This window comes from Phaethon aethereus (genome assembly GCF_964289735.1).
Source record: "Phaethon aethereus genome assembly, chromosome: 28".
In the NCBI taxonomy this organism is placed as follows: Eukaryota; Metazoa; Chordata; class Aves; order Phaethontiformes; family Phaethontidae; genus Phaethon; species Phaethon aethereus.
Genome location: NC_138604.1, coordinates 1,507,178 through 1,513,669, shown reverse-complemented (window position 1 = coordinate 1,513,669; position 6,492 = coordinate 1,507,178).

Genomic DNA, 6,492 nt, shown 5'->3' with positions numbered 1-6,492 from the left:
TTTAATAGCTCTTTAGATTATATCTTTTTTGCCAAAGCTTTTTATATAGGATTGGGAGAAGCAAAGCCATCCCCGTCAGAGCTGCGCGCTCCTGCGTGCGTTGGGCGTCGCGCCGCAGCAGGAGCAGATCTGCAGAGGTGCTGGGGCAGAGGCTGAGCTGAGAGCCCCGATGCTGTTGCAGATCATCCTGACTGCGCTGGTGGGCACATGCCGTGGAGCGTTGCTGTCTCAAGCAGAGCACAGCGCCTTTGCAACCCTTTTTTTTTTTTTTTTGGATCTCAACCCAAAATTCCCTTTTCTTTCTTTTTTTCTTTGGTTTTTTTTTAATTTTTTATTTCACTGCAGTGCTGGCATGGGGGGGTCCTGGCAGCTTGCAGGTGATGCCCCACGTCTCTCCACAGCTGTGCGGGCATCACCCTCCTTCCCAGCCCCTTGCCCGCACGCACTCCCGTCGCTCCACGTACTGTATTTCCCATCCAAGGCACCTCTTGACCTTTGGGTTTTCTTTTTTTTAAGCAGCCGAGTTGTGCCTTAGCCAAGGCGGGGGCCGCTCCGGAGCAGGGCTGGGACCCCTGTGGGACCCCGCACGGCATTAAAGGTAGATGGAGTTTGGGAAGTGAAAACCCACCGGAGCTGCATCCCGGGACCAGATGGATTCGGTGGATGGGGTGATGGACCTCGTTCCTGTGGGCTCAGACCCAGTGGGACCCCCTTGGACCTCCTTTTTGGGGGCTGCTGCATCCAGTGGGGTTCACCCCTGTTTTTCTCAGCTGTGGTTAGTTGGGCTCATCTCCGGTGGCAGGAGCTCAGGACCCCATTTCAGGGCAGGATGAGGCCAAGGGTGCTTAGTCCAGGACAGGGCTGGTTTGCCAGGAAGGCACTGGGGAAGGCTTTTTATTTGAGTGAGGGGCATTTTGGGGTCTGGCACGAGCACCTCCCCACTCTGCAAGGGGCCATCCAGCTGTTGACGGAGGTTTCAGCTTTCTGCCTCGATTGGGGAACGCCCGCAGCCCCCCCCCCGCCTTGAGTGCAGCCTGGGGGCAGGCTCAGGTCCCCCGCACAAGCCCCCGGCTCCGGCGGGGGGCGGTGGGGCTGCCCGTGTATCTGTGCTTGCAAAGCTTCTGTACTGCTGCCTGTATTTCCTTCCAGAATCAATACAGCCGAACCTTTCCCAGCCCGTGTGCTGTCATCATTGCTGTCCCCGGGGGGGACACCCCAGCCTGCCGCTCTGTCTTGGCCCCGGGGGGAGGATCTCTGCTCGCCCCGCAGCCAGGGCTGGGGCTCAGCACCCTCCCGCGGAGAGGGGGAAAGTAGGGTGGCCCCCTGCACCCTGACTCACCCAGGGAGGTGCCTGGGGTGGGATGCTGAGAGCTGGAGCAGCCGGGGTCCTTGCAGGGCCAGGAGCCTCCCAGCCCTGGCACTGATGCAGAGAGGGGCTGGCGGGAAGGGGATGGAATTTGGGGAGAGGGCTCAGAGATTTCCTCCCCCTGGGGTTTTGGGGAGTAGATGTTCCCCTGGACGGGATGGACTGGGGCGGGTACAGAACCGGAGTCAGCCCCTGAGTGCGGGTTTGCTCCTACCATGGGGATGGCCCCGGCACCCCGCCAAGGGGACTCCCCGGCCCCCCCGGGGCCGTGCCAGGCACTGGAGCGAGGCAGGAGATGCCGGGGAGAAGGAGAGCTGTAAAGCCGGCGCGTAATCAGCTTTACCGGGCACAGCGCTGGGGAGCTGCTATATGAGGGAGCGCGGGCGGGCGGCTGGGTGCCGGCACAACCAGGTAGGTGCCCGGGGTGCCCATCCTGAGGGTGACCCCCGCCCCAGTGCTCAGATGCCTGGGTCCCCTCAGCCGTGCGGGGTCGCATCGCCCCGGACTCGGCCGAGCCCCGCGAGGGCAGAGGGTGCCAAGGAGCCTCCGGGGCGTCGCTGCCGCCTTCCAGCTTTGGGCTGGCTTGTGGGGACCCGGCGAGGTACCCGTCTCCCCTCCAGGAGGGGGTGTTACAGTGGGGGATCTCAGAGGTGGGTGCTCGCAGGGTGCAGGGGACACGCTGGCTCTGGTGCCACCCCCTCCCCGTGCCCTCTTTGCCCACCGTCTCTCTGCCAGCTCAGGGATGCCAATGCCACGGTGCCGGGACAGGTACCGCGCAGAGCCGGCAGTGCCGAGGAGCTGCAGCGTGTCACCTCCGTGCTGTGTCTGGCCCCGGGGTGGGAATCCAGCCTGACCCCAAGCCCCGCACCGCTGGGCCCAAAAAGTCATGTGGTTGTACCCAAAATAGCAGGTTATTGAATGGTGGGGGGAAGCCGACTGCGTTGCTGGGACCTCGTGCTCCCGCCCAGCCGTGCCACGGGGAGAAATTGGGTCAGGAGACAGGGGGAAATGTCACGGGTCCTCCCCGCGCCCCCCCATGGGACCTGGGCTTCTGGGTCTGCCGTGGGCTGGGGCTGAGACGCTGCGGAAGGGCTCAGCTGGTGTTGCTCCGTGCCCCTTCGCCACCCTGTGCCCCACGGCTCGCACGACCTGTGGGGTCCCTGCATGGCCCCACAGGGACCTTGCACAGCCCCTGGGGACATTGCACAGCCCCGTGGGGACCACGTAGAGCCCACGTGGACCTCGCACAGCTCCATGTACACCTTGCATGGCCCCACGAGGACGTTGCGTAGCCCCACAGGGACAAGGTACAGCCAGTGGGGACCCTGCACAGCCCATGGGGACCCTGCACAGCCTGTGGGGACCACACACAGCCCATGGGGACCTCACAAAGCCCACAGGGACCACGCACAGCCCACGGGGACATGCACAAGAGCTCCTGTGCAGAACTCCAGCGTCGCTCTAGCCGAAGCACCGAGTCGGGACCAGGTTTCTCCAGCACTTCCCGCAGTCCCGTGGGCTGAGCCCAGCTCCGGGCTCCCCCAGGAGGCTGGGAAGAGGGAAATGGGAGCCCAGAGCAGGGGACCATGACCCGCCCTCAAGCCCCTGTGCGCCCAGCGTCCGGGTTTCTGCGGAGGCACTCTGGGGTACACGGCCAGGTGGGAGCACCAGGGTTTTGGTGCAAGCAAACACGGGGGGGGCACATGCTGGGGACTGTCAGGCCTTTTGGGGGAAACAATCTAGTGCATGGGAGCCTTGGAGCAATCCCTGGGATGGGGTAGAGTCAGGACTGACCCCAACATCTGGCAGCCTCCGGGGTTTACCAGGCTGGGGCATGGGTGAGCGGTTGCTGGGGGCCCCACGAGCCCCACGCTGGCCCCCTCAAGGTCCCTGCGTGCCCAGGGGGATTAAGGTCAGGCCGCCCCACTAATCCCAAGGGAAGTTTAAGATGTGAGATTGTGCCCACTGCCACTCCCCAAGGTTGCACCCCAAGGTGCTGCACGTCGCAGAACACACACAGGGCACCCTTGGGGGGACCAGGCAGGGGTTGGGGGGCCGCAGCTCAACCCTTGGTATGGGAGGGGGCCAAGGCAGCTCTGCCTCCCCGCGGCAAGCTTTGGCTAAGCCTCCAGTGCCGGCGGGCTGGCAGGCACGAGGCACAAGCTCCTTACGACTCCCAGACAAAGGCTCTCAACCTCCCGAGCCCTGTGGGAACCGGGGCAGCAGAAACAGGGAAGCAGCTGAGTGGGCTCTCAGGTCCGCTCCCCAGCTCTGGGCAAGGCAGGTACACCCAGCGTGGGGTGGAAAGGGGCCCCTGGGTGGGCCAGTTCCCAGCTCACTGCTTTTGAGGGTGTTGATACTGGCACTCCAGCAAAGCAGCAGGGCTGGCACTTTTCCTGGGTGCCTCATGCATGGTTGCGCAATTGCAGGCTGGGGACAAAGTGACTTGCCTGAGGTCAGGCAGGGAAGGCGGTTGCAGAGAGAGGAAGCATCAATGGCGGGGGATCCTGTTTCAGGGCTTGGGGCACCCCCCTCTCACACGGTCAGGAAAGAGAAGGAGGGCAGGTTCCAAAGGAGAAGTGGGATCTGCCGGCGCCACTTGGGCCAGGCTTTCCCACCAGGGGAGTTTCAATGGGGGAAGTGCCATCAACCACAACTGGGTGCTGTGGCATTGTGGGGATACATGTGGAGATCCTGGAAGCTGCTGGTGGTGCCACAGCTGGACCCCGAAACCCCTCCTGGGACCCCCCAAAGCCAGGTAGCGCAGGCAGCCAGAGGCAGCAGCGCTCATCGGGGGCGGGTGAGCGGTGACGGGGGCTGAGACAGGGCTGCAGAGGCGGGGCGCAGGGATGCAGTGTGGACATGGGGTGCAGAGGTGGGGTGCAGGGGTGCAGTGCAGATTCGGGGATGCAGGGATGCAGTGTGGACATGGGGGTGCAGGGGTGGGGGTGCAGGTGTGCAGTGCAGATTCGGGGATGCAGGGATGCAGTGTGGACATGGGGTGCAGAGGTGGGGTGCAGGGACGCAGTGCAGATTCGGGGATGCAGGGATGCAGTGTGGACATGGGGTGCAGAGGTGGGGTGCAGGGACTCAGTGCAGATTCGGGGATGCAGGGATGCAGTGTGGACATGGGGGTGCAGGGGTGGGGTGCAGGGGTGCAGTACAGGTGCAGGGATGGGAGTGCAGGGATGCGGTGTGGACACGGGGGTGCAGAGGTGGGGTGCAGGGGTGCAGTACAGATGCAGGGATGCAGAGATGGGGGTGCAGGGACATGGTGTAAATAGGGGGGAGCAAAGATGGGCTGGAGGGACATGATGTAGTTACAGGGACACAGGAACGTGCCAGGAGAGGTGCCGGACGGGGCACATGTGGGTGCGCCGCTGTGTGCGTGCGGGTGCACAGGGGTGTCTGTGCCTGTGTGTCTGTGGCGGGGGGGGGGGGTGCGCGCACGTTCACGCATGTGTGCACGCACGTGGGCCCAGGTCTGCGCGTGGCGGTGCCCGCCTGCGCCCACCCGTGCCTGCGCGCGTGTCCGTCTGTCGAGCTTGTCTGTCGGTCCGTCTGCGGCTGCCTGCGCGGGCGAGGCGGCCGGAGCCGGCCGAGGCAAAGCCGTAGCCATGGCGACGTGAGCGGGATCCGGTCGCCCCGCGGGGATGCTGGTCCCGCCAGGCCGCCCGGGCGCGGGCGCTGCCACAGGTCGGTACCACCGCACCGGGAGCGGACCGGGGCCGGGGCCGGGCTGGGGGCGTCTCCTCGGGGGCGTGAGGCAGAGCTGGGGCTGGGGGCAGTCGCCATAGCGGGGATGGGCTTTGGGGATCCCCCAGACAGCTCGGACGCCACCAGGCAGTGACAAAGGGGCTGAGGTCCCAACCCCAGGGAGAGATTCCCTGCATCCCCCACCTTGCATCCCTGCCTTTGCACTGCTCCCATGCATCCCTCCACATCTCCTCTATCCCCCCAGCCCCCTGCTGCCTCGGCTCTGTTTCCTGCAGTACCCCCCATCTGTCCCCAGCATTTGCATCCTGCCCTTTGCCTTCCCCCACCTCTTGAATCCCTCCCCTATCTCCCCCTGCACCCCCCAGATTCCTCCCCTGCATCCTCCCACACCCTTACTTCATCCCCCTCCTCCCTTGCTTTCCATCTCCCCATCCCCTCCTGCTCTGGGTCTGGCGGGGGATTGAAGGAGCCTCCCCCAGTCTGAGCTGGGCTGCCCCGGCCCCTGACTTCTGCCTGGATGCTGGAAGCATCCCTGCACCCTGCCATGCTGCAAGGATGCTCCTGGAGGCGGGACACGCGCAGGGGATTGGGGTCAAGCAGCAGAGAAGGACCACACTCTTCCCTGCTGTGAGGGCACCCCAGTTCCCAGCCGCTCGGGAAACTGAGGCACGGGGAAAGTCTCGGCAGCCAGGAGATCGGTGCCGATGTGGCCACCAGCTTCACATCTGCCCTGCGCCGTCGCGTCTCACCCTGCTGAACACGTGGGCTCGGGCTGGCTCTGTCCCAGGGCAGGTTAAACCGCTCTTTGCCAGGAGGATGTGTGTTTATTGGCAGTATAATATTCCCCGGCTGGGAGGGAATCTGGAGAGTGGATGAGACAGGGGACCGAGTCCGTCGAGCCACGGCCGTGGTGAACCTGAAAGCACCAGGAAAAATTAAATCACCCCGATGTTGAGAGGCCCTCAGTGACACTCGCTTCCACGGGCCAAATCCTACGCAGGGAGGCTGTAATGGCCCCCCCGGACACCCCCTGACCGCTTTGGCCGGGGAACCCAGAAAGGAGGAGGGACAGGGCTATGCTGGAGCTTTGGCTTCCCGTGCCGCTGGAGCAGCCCTGAGGCTGCTCTCTCTTCACACCCTGTGTCAGAGCTGGCTCGTGCCCGGGGGACACTCTCGGGGGGCTTTCCCTGTCAGGGTCCCCTGAGTCCCCCCCTCGCTGCAGAGCCTCTGCTCCCTCTCCCATTCCTCCTCCCCCTCCGCCGGCCCTGGTGGCTCCGGCCCAGGGCAGAACAATGTGGCCGGTCCAAGCCTCCGTGCAGCCCCGTTTCTCAGCCAAGCCTCCGCCAAGTGGGAAATCCGGGGCAGAGTAACCTAGTTTCTGTGCTTACAAGGAGCTTTCTGTCCCGGCC